Raw genomic sequence first — 2,230 nt, forward strand, 5'->3', positions numbered from 1 at the left:
TATTGGGCTTGAAGGGAGGAGAATGCAATCTCTAATATGTGTGAAAAATAATGAAAAACACAAAACATATTAGGGCTGAAAAAATTAATCTGAATTTATCTCAACTAATTTAAAAATCGGTTCAACGTTAAAAGTATAAAGAATGTAAAACATGCTTTTAGCTGACAGAGCAACACACTTAGAGCAGTAATTATACCAAAATTTAAAAAAATATATATAAATATTTTGCATTTAAGATAAAAATCTTTTTCGTCTGTCAATATACTCTATCCAGAACTCCTCAAGTGGAACAGTTTTATTTTCACTTGGTTAATCTTAAAGTCCCCTTTAAGAACATATAGTTGTCCGATTATTAATCAATTAATCAAAAAATAATCAACATATTAATCGATTAACAAAATAATCGTTAGCTGCAAACCTAAAACATACTGTAAAAAATAAAAATAAAAATGAGGAAAAAAGCAAAGTTAATCTTAAAGCCGTTGGGAAATCATATTTAAATGTCAAATAATTCTGGCTTAAACATGTATATAAATGTACTCTTTATCAGACTATATTGTCCCGAAATTTAGAAAATTTCTATTTAAAACAAAATCTTGGTTGGAACAGCCGCTTCCCTACAACTTTAAACCCCTTTTTTGATTTTTCAAACAAAAACAATTTAAGTATGACATTTTTTGAAGTTTCATTTTACCGTCCAAAATTGACATTAAAAACTCGCTCTTTGCATAAACCAATAATGGAACAAAATTCACTCTGTAATCAAATGCCTGGCTGATCTATCTGAGCCCTAATTGTTATTAATTGAAAATAAATCCTGTAATCTAATCAAGTATTCTTTCCTATTGACTTATAAAAGGGTTGACAATGATAAGATAAAGAATATAAGTAGCATTATCACATCCCAACAAGGAGAACATCTACTAAATATTGCAGCCTTTTTCTCTCTCCTCATCACCTTCAGCTTGATGCTGTAAACGATTTGTCCACAATCTGCACACGAGAACTTGGACATGAATCCTGTTTTACTTTCAGACAGCAGCGCTTTGATCAATAAGCCTTTCAGAGGAAACAGTGAAAACAGTTTGCAGAGTCTCATAAACAGATTTGGAACAGGATTTACTGCAGTCGAGTCCCCTGCAGGAAGAGCACGGCCTCCTGAGAAGCAGAACCGGATCAGAAATCATCTTTGGCCACTGAGGAGGGAAATCTAACAGGACGGCTGTTGCCAAATGTTAAGAAGTGATGCAAACGTTGCACTTGGCTGTCGAAGTGGCTTTGGGTTTTTTCACATCTCTGTGGTTTGTTCCAAAGCCTTTTATAAGGAAGAGACGCTTCTTTTTGCAAAAAGGAAATTATTTTACCGGATTGTTTTTGCAGATGAAAGAAACAGATAATATTTAATATCATCCTGTTTCAGCAAAGGTTACCTTTAGAGATGAGCCAATCAGGATTTTCCAGGCTATATTTTAGTTTTCTGTACAATTTTAACCTCAGTAGGAAGAAGGATTGCACTCTTTAAGGAAGCGTTGGGTTAGTGGTTAGAGCCTTAGAGGGCTCTACAGGCAGGGTCGCTGAGCATCACCCCTTTGGTGATTTCCATTTCACTCTGAATTTCCGACTTCCAAGCAGAACATTTCAACATTACCAGCCCTAAAAGTTGGAATTATCAGACCGAAGTCAGAGCAACATGAAAGAACTCGACTTCAACATCTTACAATGACTGTTTTTAGCTGTTTTTTAAAATTTAGATGACATTTATTCAGTCATTTGCTAACATTAAGTTAGCAAATTTGTTATTCACAAATTAGACTGAATTTGATTGATCTTATCAACTAACTACTAACTACTAATAAAAAAAGGAACTTTTCTCTTGCGTTAATAGGATCATTCCATACATTAAGAGCTAATATTTTTTTTACAATATGTTGAAAAAAAGAGAATCAGTTAGGCCTGAAACAATTAATCAGATTAATCTTAATCAATTAATTAAATAACTCATTTAGTAAACGATAAACATTAACAGGAGTATAAATACTGTAAAATATGCCTTTAGCTGTCAGATCAACCCACTTAGACCTGTAATTATACCAGAATTAGTATTTGCACAGATAATGGCAGTACCAACAAATAGGACACCAATACTATTTAGAGAGCCAAAAGTTTATTTAACTATTGTCACCCATTCCAGGTAGGCAATAAAAAGTTCTACTGGATTCACTTTGTATTA

General features: G+C 33.0%; 1 protein-coding gene across 1 annotated transcript in view; it reads right to left on the reverse strand.

Annotated features, from left to right (window-relative positions):
- Window positions 1-2,230, reverse strand: part of LOC107099151 (metal transporter CNNM4-like) — a 66,475-nt gene that overhangs the window by 59,125 nt on the left and 5,120 nt on the right. The gene's annotated exons all lie outside the window — the stretch shown is intronic.

The sequence above is a fragment of the Cyprinodon variegatus genome, unplaced genomic scaffold (genome assembly GCF_000732505.1).
Source record: "Cyprinodon variegatus isolate N-32 unplaced genomic scaffold, C_variegatus-1.0 Scaffold842, whole genome shotgun sequence".
NCBI lineage: Eukaryota > Metazoa > Chordata > Actinopteri > Cyprinodontiformes > Cyprinodontidae > Cyprinodon > Cyprinodon variegatus.